Source organism: Lycium barbarum, chromosome 9, assembly GCF_019175385.1.
Source record: "Lycium barbarum isolate Lr01 chromosome 9, ASM1917538v2, whole genome shotgun sequence".
Lineage (NCBI taxonomy): Eukaryota > Viridiplantae > Streptophyta > Magnoliopsida > Solanales > Solanaceae > Lycium > Lycium barbarum.
Window position 1 is genome coordinate 22,125,598 of NC_083345.1, and position 14,620 is coordinate 22,140,217.

The 14,620-nt window shown below is 32.9% G+C and overlaps 1 long non-coding RNA gene and 1 pseudogene across 2 annotated transcripts; one reads left to right on the plus strand and one right to left on the minus strand.

The window, feature by feature from the left end:
• Window positions 1–2,752: 2,752 nt before the first annotated feature.
• Window positions 2,753–5,208, minus strand: LOC132610742 (BTB/POZ domain-containing protein At5g48800-like; annotated as a pseudogene).
• A 1,468-nt stretch (window positions 5,209–6,676) lies between these two features.
• LOC132611308 (uncharacterized) lies at window positions 6,677–11,833 on the plus strand. 2 transcript variants are annotated; one of them, XR_009571536.1, is made up of 6 exons: window positions 6,677–7,033; window positions 7,212–7,359; window positions 8,169–8,269; window positions 10,078–10,133; window positions 10,543–10,738; window positions 11,440–11,833. It is a non-coding gene; the product is annotated as an uncharacterized LOC132611308 (long non-coding RNA). The 2 variants fall into 2 exon arrangements; XR_009571537.1 differs by having other exon boundaries at window positions 6,677–7,000.
• The last annotated feature ends 2,787 nt before the right edge of the window (window positions 11,834–14,620 follow it).

A 14,620-nucleotide genomic window follows, 5' to 3' on the forward strand; every position in this document is an offset into this window, starting at 1 on the left:
TGACCCGAGGTGGGCCCACTAGCCCCGAGACTTCCTTCGTTTGACTTACTTAATCTATTTTCGTATGATATGAAGATGGGACTTTTGCCTATGAATTTAAGGCTCCGTTTGATTTGTTCCATAAGTTATTGGAAAGCTCCTAAATGTGAACGACACAAAAATTCTCAGAAAATGGCTTATGAAGTATTTTTCGAAAGTTTGGCAAATTTAAAGGCTCATATTTTTGTACACTAATTCTGACAGACCCGATACTTATTTTGAACCTTCTGACCTCAATATATATATATATATATATATATGTATGTATTTATGTGTCGAGTCTTGGAATTAAATTGTGTATATGCATATGGTTTCCGCACTACTCTGCTCGTGCCTATTACTATGATATCGTTCGCCGGTTCCCGGGCCGGTTTGTGATCGTGCGCACTATGATAAATTCGGCAGTATGATGTGTTACGGTTCCCGAGACCTCGCCATAGGGTCGGGTTCCGTTTATGGAGTTATGCTGTGATATGGCTTATGATATGATATGTTGTGTTCGGGGTGTACGAAGATTTGAAACCTTCTAGAGTATGCTGTGTGTGGCGCCAGCGTCGGAGTGGTGACCACGTTCCTGAGCCTTATGCATGATTTTTGTTTGCATTATGTACATATGTCTTCAGTACAGGTTTTGGTATATTGATCCGGTATTCTCTCTCTGTACCTTTCACTTCAGTTATGGTTTGGATTTCTGCACTTTATGCTTTACATACTCAGTACATCTTTCGTACTGACCCCCTTTCTTCGGGGGCTGCGTTTCATGCCCGCAGGTACAGAGGTTCGTGATCTGCCAGTGTAGGCCGCACATTCTGCTATTACAGAGTGCTCCTTTTGATCCGGAGCCTATATGTTGGTACACATCTTTTGTGATGTATATGTTTCTGTATATTTGGTTATTTGGGGTACGGCGGGGCCCTGTCCCGTCATAAGATTCCGTTATGGTTTGTAGAGGCCTGTAGTCATATATGTGGGTAATGGGTCATGTGTGTGTGTTCGTTTGTCTATGATCTACATCTTAATGCGGTCCCGTCGGTATGGCGGTCATAATGGCCCGTATGTTTGTATATGTGTATATTTGCTCGGCGATGTGTATTCCGCCGCCCCTTTTGACTATGATATGAAAATTTTTGCACGTGCGACCGCTTACGATAATATTTGCTTTCAATCTGTTTGAGATGATTAATATGAAAGTCTGAGTTAGATAAAAATATGACGAGTCAGTATGTAAGTCTGTTTGGGGTGTCCAAATAGGACATCAGTCGCGGCCCACGGAGCTGGGTCGTGACAGTTTGATTACTCTACCTCAGGGAAATTAGACATGTGCGTTTTATTGGCTTACTTATTTATGTTCTGCTTATGTTGTACCTTAAGCACTTTTCGATGATGACAAAAGGGGGAAAATAATGTATTTGGGATGAATGTTGATTTGGAGGGATTTTGTTGTTTTGTGATGCTATGATTAAGGGGATCCTGTTGGCTAGGATGTACTAAGATGTATTATACTTTAAAATTGGGCTACGTCGTAGGGGGAACAAGTGGGACTTGATTCTCAGGGGGAACATTGTGTCAAAGTTTATCATCATCAAAAAGGGGGAAATTGATAAGACAAATAACAAAATGCATTCCATGTTTTGATGATTGTCAAACTACTGGAGAAATAAAGAGAGACCTGGTTCGCGATCTACTCTCTCTGTATGTCGTACAGTCAGCAGCAACAACTGTAAAGCTGCACTGCCAACTGCACAACTGTACAGCAGTGCTGTGGCCCATGCTTTAAGTCAAACATGGGATGACTGGTCTCTATCTCACGCATATGTTCCCCAGTATATATACAACTTGTTCTAAAATATTGGGTATTACTTGAAAACCTAAACAATCTTGTGCAAATCCTTGCCGCCACAAGTTTTCAAGTGTTCTCAAGAACAAAACCACTTACAAGCTGAAGAATCTGATCCAGACACCAGATTCTGTCCATGTTCTTTAGGTTGTTATGAGTCTTTGTTCATTTGTTCTTTAAACTGTAAACCTACTCTTTTCTTTTAAGAAGCTGTTTGTAGGTATTTTTAATTCTCATAAGTTGTCTATAGTTTTTGAGTGGTACAGTAGGCTAGAGTTAGTCAAGTGTATTAGTTTGGTTTGGCTAGAGTTAGTCAAACGTGGTTGTGTGCTTGGCTAAGGGTAGCCAAGAGTTGTGGCTTACAATAGGTGTATTGTAAGGGTGAGGTATTTATGAGAGTTAAATTCCTAGATTGCAAGAGGTTGTAATCTGAAGTTGCTCTGTGTAGTGAAGTGAAGTCCTACGTGGTAGGTCGTGGTTTTTAATCCCTCGAGTAAGGAGTTTTCCATGGTAAAATCCTATGTTATTTACTTACTGCACTATATGAGGGAACTGGTAGACAACCAGGTCTCTCCATATACTATTTGGTGGACGCACTGTTCCTAATAGAAAACCTGATCGCAATACATCTAGAAGATAAACAAACTTTCATGTATTTAGTCCTTTTATTTATTTGGAGCTATGAAAATGAATTGCTGATAGTGAGAAAAGCAAGAAAACCAAAAGAACAAGTGTATTAGTCATATGGTTATGTCAGACATGTGGAGTTGGTTTTTTGTATAAGATGCAATACATGTCCAATTTTGTAGATGACACATATCAATGTTTATAACTTCAGCATCCATCTGAATATCATATTTGTCAAAGCTCAAAATTTACTTCATTGAAAAAGGGAAAAATCACTTGCTAAAGCACATCTCCAAAACTCATATACAAGATCTGGGACAGAAATTACAAGTACCATTTGCAGTTACTAGGAGCAGACAAAACCTATCCAAGTATTTTTATGTAACAGGAAGTTTGCCTTGCATGTTCTTTCAGTTAGCTAAGAATCAGTAACTTGTGATCTCTTTGAGAAAGAACTTGATTCCCTGGAAGAACTTTGTCCAAAGATGTTCAACTTGCCAATCGTTTTTGTGAAGGAATTCATGAATCTCCGGGAGTTAGATTTTTCCATATTTTTCTTCATACAAACATGATCTTTCTCCAGGTCATTCAATCTCATCCTCATTCGAGCGAGTTCAAGTTTTAGTTCCCTGTTTTCTCCTCGTAAAGAAGCATAATAGTCCATCGGAGACATAGCTGCACTTTGAGCACCACTACTGATCCTCCACGATTGGTGCATTGGCTTATGATCATCCTCGGGATAAGAACAAAATAAGGCATTTCGAAGCCGCATTTGCTCAAAATAAAGAACCTGTACAATTGATTGGAGTGGGAGGCGTTCATTTTGTGCAGCGTGTGCTCCAGCTTCTTGTTTGAGCTTCTGAAAATCAACCAGCTTGCATAGTCTCCTCCTATCTGGATCTGATAAGCCCTGATGCACCTGATATTTCCATGAATGAACATCGATGATTAGTCAAAGTAAAACTCAAGGAAGCTCTACTACTGGCTTAGAAATATGAACTTATTAGGTTAGAATGTTTTTATTAAAGGCGACATCATGAACTCAAATACAAAGGAAGGAGGGATAATTACATTTTTGGACCGCTCAAAAAGAACAATAGCCAGTAAATGTATAGGTTTTGTATTTTAAGTATAAATATACATATTGTATACTACATATAATGTACATAAATATACATAATCAGATATACATATAATATACATAGTGTATACTACATATAATGTACATAAATATACATAATCAGTGTATAGATTTTGTATATTTGGCTAGCGACCGTAATTAATTTCGGCCGACGGGAAAAGGCCCATATAGTACTTAATCCTCTTCATAAAAAGTAGTGTATTCGTTAAAGTCATTAGCAAACAGATTAGTAAGAAACAATACCATATTGTAATTTGGAACCATAAAGTCATCATAAACAGGTTAGTTTTCGAAAAAAACAAGAACCATAACTTTTCTCCTGCCATTATATTTTAAAACTTGTACTCAAAGCAATAAAATTTTCTCAGAAGCACATTTCAAACAATTTGTTGTACATACTTTGAGGTAGACATCGATTGCTCGATTAAGTCCATCATGGTTGGTACGAGCATGTGCTGGTAAGCTTTCTACAATTTCAATGAACTTGTTCAGCTTTAGGTTTGCATCAGGTGCAATTTCAGCGAGGCAATTGTCCACCAGTTTTGCGACTTTGATTAATGCAGTTTGGGATGGCGAATTAGTAGTGCTATCAGACTCAAACACTGAGACATCATCCATATCTTCATCACTATCTTCCAGCTGAGAAAAATTAACCAAGATCCTATGCACTGTGTCAACATCAAACAATGTATCACCAGCATTACGAAAAGAAGGAATCAGAGGATCATCCAGAGTAGCTATGCCTAATTGAGATCCTATTCGCCTCTCAAGATCAAGTCTACAAGCAACTGTGCAATCAAGCATCAGAGCACTTCTTAGCAGCCCGAAAAGAAAAAGTTATTGGAACAACCAATTTCTCAACAGGCATAAGGCTAACAATCGTCTCGACCACAACTTTTTCATGTTCATTAGTTGAACCAGAAACAATATTAACTTTGGAGTTCTTTGTCAACTCCTTCTGTGTATAGTTAACCAGTGGTGCTGCAATACTTTCAGGCCCAACACCACGACAATTCATTGCTGTTATGACTCGTTGGTACAAGTCGATACGAAGATTTGATAAATCCTCTATCCACCAGTCTCCTTCACACTTGGATTGGCGGTTCATATGGAGTCTACCAGAACTATAATATTCCAAGCGCGAGAAACTTGAAGCAATTTGCTCCATACAAGCTTTAGAGGCTATAGCATCGATGCATTGGGTAACTATTTTCAGCTCATCAGCCAAGGCCCAAGGGGAGTAGGTTTTCGCATTGTTTTAGGACTTCAACACACATTTCAAGATTCTTTGTTACAACAACATCAAGATATTCTTCAGCTCTGGAATGAGGTTATTTTTTGAATACTCATCAGTCATCACAAGATAATTAGATACACCGCAAAGCTGAGCAACATTTGCAGGTGTAATCTCAGAGTTAACGCCATAGCAAAATTTGGCAGCCAGCTCAAATGATTCAGGTCACCCTGGTAGGCTAAGTAGCTCAATCCTTGATATATCAGAATCCCTGTGCCCTGCTACAAGCTTCCGAATTCGCCCACTCCTCGACACAAGAGGAAACTGCATCACATGTCTCTATGTTAGAAACTTTACAGTGTAGTCAATGAACTTGCTCAGAGGCATGAAATGAACATCTTCCAAAGACTAAACTATAACAGTATTGCTTCTGTAACTACTAAATAAACAGGGATTAACAACGGACAAAGTTTGTAGCTAGACAACAAAATTCATCGCTAATCTTATTTACCTACAGTTTAGTGACGAAGTTCGTAGCTAATTCCAATGTTTTTTTAAGGTACACAAGAACCTTTGTATCAGTTTAGTGATGAAAGGGAATAATATGAATCACCACACAAAAATAAGTTTTTTCTGCCTTATTTTTAATTACTTCTAAGTTGTGCATTACTCAACAAATCTATCACCAGCAAGACAGTGAACAGCTACAAACAAGATTCATAGAGAAAGAGTGTTAGAGTGGCTATTAAGAGAATAGAGAATTGGAAAAATTACCTTATGCAATGAAAATATGCCACCATCTACTACTATCGCTACATCACTGGGAACATCTCGAAACACCCGACACCAGAGCAAATTAGCTGATTAGCAATAAGACAAGAACATGTTATTCTAGCTATGTTACACAGATAAAGCACAAAAACCAAAAAGGAAGTTGAAAAGGCAAATAAGAATAACGATAAAACACAAACCATTCACTATAGACTCACAATTAGTTACTCCCTCCGTCCCAATTTATGTAAAGTTGTTTGAGTATTGGGCATGTAGTTTAAGAGAAAAAAGATAAGTCTTTTGCAATTATGGTCTAAAACAAGCCATAAATGTTTTTGTAGCTATAACTCATCGTGAAAGGTAAGATAGAGAAATTTAAAGTTAAATTGTTGCTAAATATAAAAAGATGTGTCATTCTTGTGGAGCTGACTAAAAATGAAAGAGTGTCACATAAATTGTGAAGAGAGAATACCTCCTAAATCAAACCAATACAAATTATTTATTCAAGTTGTTTCTTCTCTAATTGATGATATTTCTGCTGCAAAAAAGTTTAAAGTAAGCATTTAAGAAAACAAACTCTAGACAAACAGAAGTGTGTAGATTCACTTAGAGAAAAGATTTCAGGGCTATGATAGAATATCAATTTTGTTGAGTTCTTCACTTAAATTGACTAATTGATTTACTTGAATTATTAGTTAACATGATTAATTTTACTCACAACAATCTTTTAATTACTACTCAGTACTCACTTACTCAAATGATTCTAAAGCTTATATTTTTATGAAATAAATATTAATAATAATGCATGTATAATTCCTGTAAAAAAAAAAAGCAAGACGATCAGGTAATGCCTATCCCACTCACAATTTGTTCCCAGTTTAGGTTCAAGAACTTGCCCTTTTCAATTTTATTGCAATCAAAAATTGTCTTTTCCAAGTTCAATTGAAGATGACATAGTATTAGTTAACGAGAGGCGTGACGGAGTAAACAATAGACCGAAGGTTTGGAGACATACCTTAGAGTCTAAAGGTATCACGTTGAGTAGGACTAAAATAGAGTACATGGAGAGCAAGTTAATGCAAGGGTAAAATGGTAATTGACGTAACTGATTTTTATCAACACAGACATATTTAGCTCAGCCAATTCATCTTCTTTATGTCCGTCTCTGTTTCTCTCACTTCAAGATACTGAGGGCATGACTCAACAATTGCCAAGGCCCGAGAGGCAAAGGAATAGGCAAATTACTCAGTCATCTTCCTCAAACTCCTCTTCTCCTTTGTGCTCAAACTGGCTATATTCTCATCTTTACTACCAGTTTGTATGTTGAAAGTGGGTTGCATCGCAATTGATGGTGGGCCCTAGGACTCTTTATTTCTAGTTTTCGGTTAGTTTAATCTGTTTGTTGTCTATCTTTTTAATTCTTAATTAATTTAGAGATTTTCTATACTTAGTTCTTGTAACCTACATTCTACGCTGAAATTTCAAGCACTTATTTCAATTTTCTTCAGTCCTAACATGAAGCTAATACTAAAAATTAGGCGTGTAATTGCTCTATGTTACAGCTCATCGACATACCGCACCAGATGTGGAGACTAAAGGCGCAATCAGTTGTCCAAACATATACATATCCAGTTGCAAGACACTTAAACGTTATCCAAACAAACAAAGCTACGGGTTGGAGCAAAAAACAAGTCCTCTCCTAAGAAAATGGTCTGATCATTTTTCTCATTTTTAGTTTTGAATTGTACTGAAATTTATTGGAGTATGCATATGTGGTTTTTTGTTGAAATATTTATGGCATTTACTAGGTGTTTGAAAAAACATTTCTTTTCTAGAAAAATCATACTTTGTCAGCACTTGTCGAGTAAAACTTCGCTTTTATATAATGTAGCATTTATATTTAAACTTCCAAATTTAAGCACTTTTTAACATTATACTATGCCTAGCTATTAAGCCTTATTTGTGATTTACAGCACAATAACTCTATAGCACACTGTGCTAGATACCATGAGATATTTTCTCTTTAGTGAGTTTATCCTCTATGATTAGGACAAACAAGGATGACTTAGCATGATTCCTAGGGAGTGTTTTTGGTAACTATGACAATTGACATGGTATAACTTTGTTCTTTTCTTTGTTTATGAGTCATTGCAAATTAGTGATAATGTATTACAAATTAATGCACTTACCTATCAAGAAACAATTGATGCACTTATGAGGAAAAGGATCCTGAAAAATGATGCCAACAACAAACCAAAACATTGAGAAAGAAAAACATATTACGTAGACTAAATCATTTCAAACATATGGTGCTCTTGCGGACGGAATAATACAAAGTAGTCACTAATGTTACTTGGCTTATTAAACATGCAAAGTGCATTGATTAACTTCTGATCCCAAGGTTCCAGAGTAAGCACCATTTGAGCTGATTATATCTTAAAGGACATATTCCGTCTGATTATATCTTCTCCAATATTTCGTGAAATCTAAATTATTTTCATTTGTTGATTTTGGTATAGATTGATTATTCATCAAAGAAAAGGTCAAAGGAGTCACATCACTGAGTGGTATTTATTGGGTCGCGAGAACTACCAGCTCCCTGAACATATCTAGATATAAGGTATGTATAAGTTACAATAGTGCCTTGAAGAGTTTATACTCTGAATGTAACAACTATTTGTTTTTCAGTGAATATATGGCTCATAGAATTTCACCTCGGTACTTGTAGTGTTAGGCGATGAAAAGAAAAGTGGAAAAAGTAGGTTCATTTGTTTTCTCTTTTTTTGCCTTTCAAACAATTCATTATTAACAAAAACGCACACTAACATATGTGCTTTATAACTAATGGACTTTTTATGTCATCTTTTAATCATATGATTGAAGTTACTTCTTTCTTTTACCTGAGGATAAGTAAAATGTATAAACCAACTTTTCTGGAGATTGTTTGCATTAAATATTCCGCATATGCATGTAGTTGTCAGCATTACCTTATAAAAGAAAAGAAAAGACAAGATTTAGTTTTTTTTCCCGTAATTGTGAACAGGTAATCTTAAGGATAGGAGGATCCTATGCTGTTTTTAGAAAGAGTTGGATTTACGATGCATCTTTATATTGTAGTAACATTGTTTTGACCTTTAGGGCCTGTTTGGAAAGTCACCTGGTAATTGGAATTGGTGTAATTACTAGGGTAGTAATTACACAGCCTAGTAATTACACAGTAGTGTAATTACAACGACCTGTTTGTTTGTCATAACGTAATTACAGTGTAATTACAAGTGTGTTGTTTGGTTGCACAAGTGTAATTACACAGTCAGTTTAATTTAAAAATAAAATTTAATTATAAAAAATTTAAAATTAATATTTAAAAAATATTGCCTTTATAAATAATATTAAATTAGTTAGTTAATAACACATTGTTTCTTGAAAATATATTAATTAATAATCATATATTTGTAACTAATATTGTAACAAAAATAATTGATATATATTTTTCAAATTAATATTTAATTATAAAACTTAAAAGAAGACTTTTTTTGTGAGAACGTCATGGATTGGATGTTTGACAAAAAAATAATATTAATAAATATAATGTCATAACATCATTCAGATGTTTGACACAAAAAATCCATCAAATGTAAGTGAAAAATAAACAACATGCAATGTGAAAGCAAATAACTTAAAATTGAAAATATAACCTAAATTCAAAATCCAAAAGAAAAAGTTCAACATAATACTCTTATGTCAAATTCCAACATTACATAAGTAAGTTCCAATGTAGCTTAAGTAAATAATTCAAAAGAAAGGAAAACTATAAGTCTATAACCCCATTCACAATGAAATTATACTTTAATAACGTCACATGTTATATGTCAAGTTTGTTAATAACTCATTCTTTCCAATATTAAGAGGTGTAGTTTCAAATATTAGAATAATAACACGGTTATGCTAAATGAATAAAATAAAATAAAAAATACGAGCAATTACATGGAATCACAAGAAGTAAAGGTTGGGAATGAAAAGAAAGAAAATGAAAAATAAATAATATAAAAAGAAAAATACATTTTAAAAAATAAAAATAATAAAAAAGAAATTAAAATAATAGAAATAAAAAAATATTTAAAATCAAAAAAATTAAAATAATAGAAATAAAATAAATTAAAAATAAAAATGAATTAAAGTAAAAAAATAATTAGTGACATTGTTCCCTCTTCTCAAAAGGGACATTTGGTATGGTACTCTAGAGTAGCTTATTCGCGCAGATTCTTGGCTTGTGTCTATGCTCTCTCTCTCTCTATCTTGTCATTATATCATGATTTTTTAAAAATATTTCTATGGGACTTTTTTTAGTAATGTATTCTATTTCAAAAATGCTTAACATCTTATTCTCTTCTCAAAATATGACTAAAAAGTTCTTTTGGTGGAGGCTAGGAAGAATACAAAGTAGCATATGTTTCCAGCAATATCAACCTCATCTATGTTCGAAGGTATATACACTTATTTATCATGTCTTTTGTAACTTTATTTTTATCTAGCTAAGCCTTTTATGTTCTGAAAAATCTTTCTTTGTCTGTTTATTACTGATGACCATTGCAATCTAAATATTGGGAAAGGGTGTTCCTGATTGCAAATATGTTCATTTTCCAATTGAGGAGGGCTCTATTTTGTTTGCTGAGCTTCTTTCATAGATTTCGTATATCACACTTCTTTGTCTTTCTGTTGGGGATGTGAAGTTGACTAGACTTCTATTTCGATGAGGCTAGCAAGATAATCTTGTGTTCTGCTTCTGCTTCTGCTTCTGCTTCTGCTTGACTCGTCACTCCCTTGGCTTCTCTTAACTAAGAGACTCATTTAAGATACCTCTCTTCTTATGCATGATATATTGGTTTTTGGCAGATTCGAAATGCAGAAGTGGGCTAAGATGGAGTAGCATGTAAGGAATGATAATTTGGCCATCATCACTATCACTTTAAGGGGGAACAGATGGTTGTGAGGATGGTTCTGACTAGAATATGCTTATTTGGAGTTTGTTTTGTATGAGTACTACGACGTCATATTCAGATCTCACCTCAGGAAGACCACGTGTAACGTGGTAAGTGTCCAACCTATTTAATCAACTTCGCGCACTTTTTAGGAACTTACTATTAATTAGTGGATTTTAAGTGATAAGTATTTAAGTAGACTTTAGTTACCATTTTTTTTTCTTTTTTTCTTTTTTAAAGAAGTGTCCAGTGGACTAAACTGAAAGATTTTTGTATGTGTTTATGTGTGTCAAAATCATAGAGTACATGTTTTACACTTTTTCAGCTACTCTTTACATATTTATACATATTTTACTCAGAGGATAGGACACAAGAATTAAGTACTGTGGAAAATTATTTATTAAAGTTATATAGTCAGTAGCTACTAAAATACCTGGACACCGTCTGGTAAAATACAGAAATAAAAAAACAGTTATGGCAGAGTCTATTTGGGCTAAAAGAATCCACTTCTGGCACTCTCGTTATTCTTCAATTATATTTAGCGCAAAGTCTTTGGCGTTGTGTTCACCGCCTGAGAGCAAAAACGTTTTTTATATTTATAAAATATTATATTAGAGAAACCATTTACCTTATCATTTGTCCTTTACTCCTTTACTAGACAGGAAGTCAAAGATCATAAGATGCATTTTATTCCTCCGTTTTGGCGGAATGCCATCTTTAGCTTCTTAGATGACTAACCTTTAGGACTTTGGCTGTTAGAAAATACATTAATGCCGTAAAGTGTAATAACTTAATTCAAAACACTTCGCAGGGTCTTATACTGTGTCAGGGACTGTTTGAATCTACTCCCAGCAACAGTTGAAGAGCTTTCACAGAAACTATGGCCTGAACATCGATGTGTTCTCTAAGTTGTCAAGTTGCATTTACACCGTTGAAGGATCCTTGAGAACGCCTCCACTTTGATTCTTTTTGTTCGTAGATGGTGTAAACGCTGATAGCAATATCATGCACAGGGTTGATCATGTGGCATATGATGAAGGATAGGAAATGATTTTTTTTTTAATCAGATGTTCCGATGGGGCAAGGATAAAAAATGAGTAATCAAATCATATGCACAAAGAAAAAAAGATCATATGATTGGGTTTGGTTTTGTAAGTGCATTTTCAAAGAAAGCACAGCAAGCAATATTTGCTCAGTTCTACATCTATTGTTTTATGTGTTTGTCATTATTTACCAAGGATGGAACTGTGCCTTTGTGTTTGTGAAACTATGGTTATTTTGAACTATTTATTGCTATTTAGAGACACAATCACACCTAGATGCTTAATTAGACAAGTATAATATATATATATATATATATATATATATATATATATCAATATTCAAATTGTTGGGCCCGTGCTTTGAACGGACAAGGCTCATCTAGTTACTACTATATAGAAGCATAAACTCATGCTTCGTCGTCAGTCACCTTAAAAGAAAAGAAAAAAATTATAAGGTGGTCTCATACTAAAAATACCAAGCAATATTTAGAAAAAAAAAAGTGGACTCCACCATCTCCAAACTCATGTAAAAAAAAAAGATGGACCTCATATTAAAAAAAATCAAGCAATATCAAAAAAAAAAAAAAAACATGCACCCCATATTAAAAAAATAATACCCCCATTAAGTCAATAATGGTTGATTCATTGTCACATGCGTATCAACCCATTAGTGGGAGCAACTGAAATTATTGTACAGCAAAAAGCATAGACCCCATATTATTGCTTTTCTTCAAAAAGTTAAGTAGCCAAACCATACAATTTTTTTTTTTTTCTTATATTAGCCTGAGATCCAATCTAGATATTTAACTGTTGCATTTGCTATTCCGCGGTGTCATTTATTTTTTATGTTTACTAAAATAAATATAATTAAAATATTTATATTTTAAAATAAGATAGAATTTAATTACTTTTTCATTTTTATTCTTACTCTAATAAATGTGAAAAGAGATTAATGTCGTAAAAGAAAAAATAATATTAAATGGAGATCAAATAATAACTAAGGTAAATTAGTCAAATTATAATTCTAATTGACGTTTCCTTAAAAAACTGTGTAAAAGACAACATGACAAGTAAAATGAGCTAAACCAAGAATATTTACCAAATATTAAAAAATAATAGTTATTCGTTTAAATAGACAATCAAATTTCTACTTTATTTCGTTTTAAACATGTAAAATTAATTTAATAATTTGAATTAGAATTACCCAAATCAAAAATTGATAAAAAAAATAATAATTATTGTTTAGGTCCAATCTACATACATTAACAATAAAATATTTTACACCTTTCAATTAATTGAATTAAAATTCAAAGTATCAACTGATGCTTAAATATTGCTATTGTTTTATCTCAAAGAGAGGAAAATAGTTTCCTTTTAAACAAGTATTCTCTTTTAAAAAGTATTAATAAATTTTTGCAAACTTTGTATTCGTAGCAAACACTAATATAATAAAGTTTTGGATACGGAGCACAAACTACAATGCTATATTAATCGTGTTTTGAACATAGTATATATATATATATATATATATATATATATGTGTGTGTGTGTGTGCGTGTGTGTGCGCGCGCGCGCGCATAAAAACAGTACAAACTTATGTATGTTTATTAGCAATATAAAATATATATATATATATATATTATCACTACCCAAACACAACTACATACAAATAGATACACTGCCATCTATCTACTATATAAAAGCAGCATGGGTTTACCCATGATTCGTCGTCAGTCACCCTTAAAAAAAAGGGTGGGTCCCATACTAAAAACACCAAGCATATTAAAAAAGGCGAAAAAAGTGAACCTACCATCTCCAAACTCATGTAAAAAAAAAAGTGAACCCCATATTATTGCTTTTCTTCAAAAGGTTAAGTAGTCAAACCATACAATTTTCTTTCTTTTATTATATTAGCCTGCGATCTAATCTAGATATTTAACTGTTGTATTTGCTATTCCGCCATGTCATTTATTTGTTATGCTTACTAAATAAATATACTTATATATTTATATTTTAAAATAAGATAGAATTCAGTTACTTTTTCATTTTTATTCTTACTCTAATAAATGTGAAAAGAGATTAATGTCGTAAAAGAAAAAATAATATTAAATGGAGATCAAATAATGAATAAGATAAATTAGTCAAATTCTAATTCTAATTGACGTTTCCTTAAAAAACTGTGTAAAAGACAACATGACAAGTAAAATGAGCTAAACCAAGAATATTTACCAAAAATTAAAAAATAGTAGTTCTTCGTTTAAATAGAAAATTAAATTTCTACTTTGTTTCGTTTTAATCATGTAAAATTAATTTAATAATTAGAATTAGAATTATCCAAATCAAAATTTGATAAAAAATAATAATTATTGTTTAGGTCCAATCTACATATATTAACAATAGAATATTTTACACCTTCAAATTAATCGAATTAAAATTCAAAGTATCAATTGATGCTTAAATATTGCTATTGTTTTATCTCAAAGAGAGGAAAATAGTTTCCTTTTAAACAAGTCTTCTCTTTTAAAAAGCATTAATAAATTTTTGCCAACTTTGTATTCGTAGCAAACACTAATATAATAAAGTTTTGGATACGGAGCACAAACTACAATGTTATATTAATCGTGTTTTGAACATAGTGTGTGTGTGTGTGTATATGCATAAAAACAGTGCAAACTTATGTATGTTTATTAGCAATATAAAATATATATATTATTACTACACAAACACAACTACATACACATAAGTTAGGTCCAATCTACATACATTAACAATAGAATACTTTACACCTTTAAATTAATCGAATTAAAATTCAAAGTATCAACTGATGCTTAAATATTGCTATTGTTTTATCTCAAAGAGAGGAAAATAGTTTCCTTTTAAACAAGTCTTCTCTTTTAAAAAGTATTAATAAATTTTTGCCAACTTTGTATTCGTAGCAAACACTAATAT